This window comes from Nannospalax galili, unplaced genomic scaffold, assembly GCF_000622305.1.
Source record: "Nannospalax galili isolate Female #2095 unplaced genomic scaffold, S.galili_v1.0 scaffold1554, whole genome shotgun sequence".
Taxonomy (NCBI): domain Eukaryota; kingdom Metazoa; phylum Chordata; class Mammalia; order Rodentia; family Spalacidae; genus Nannospalax; species Nannospalax galili.
In genome coordinates, this window is record NW_008333898.1 from 112,876 (window position 1) to 113,189 (window position 314).

Consider the following 314-nt stretch of genomic DNA (forward strand, 5'->3'; position numbering starts at 1 on the left):
ACGGGGGGGGACGGGGACGGGGCGGGGGACGTCGGCTGCGAGCTCCTCCAGTGGTTAGTGCAGAGTCCCAGGCCGGCGCCCTCCCTGACCAGCCAAGTCGGAGTCTTCCCGCTGCAGGATTAACTGACCATCTACCCCATAGCAAGGACAGCCCAGCCGTCACAGAGTTTTCTAGAATTTAGGCTGCGACTGGACTACCGCATTCACTAAACGGGTAAGACAGTTCAGCAGCCTGGAGACTTGCAACCTTGAGTTAATATAGCCTTTAAAGCCAATCCATGAGGAACCAGGATAGAGAAAACAACCTGACACCT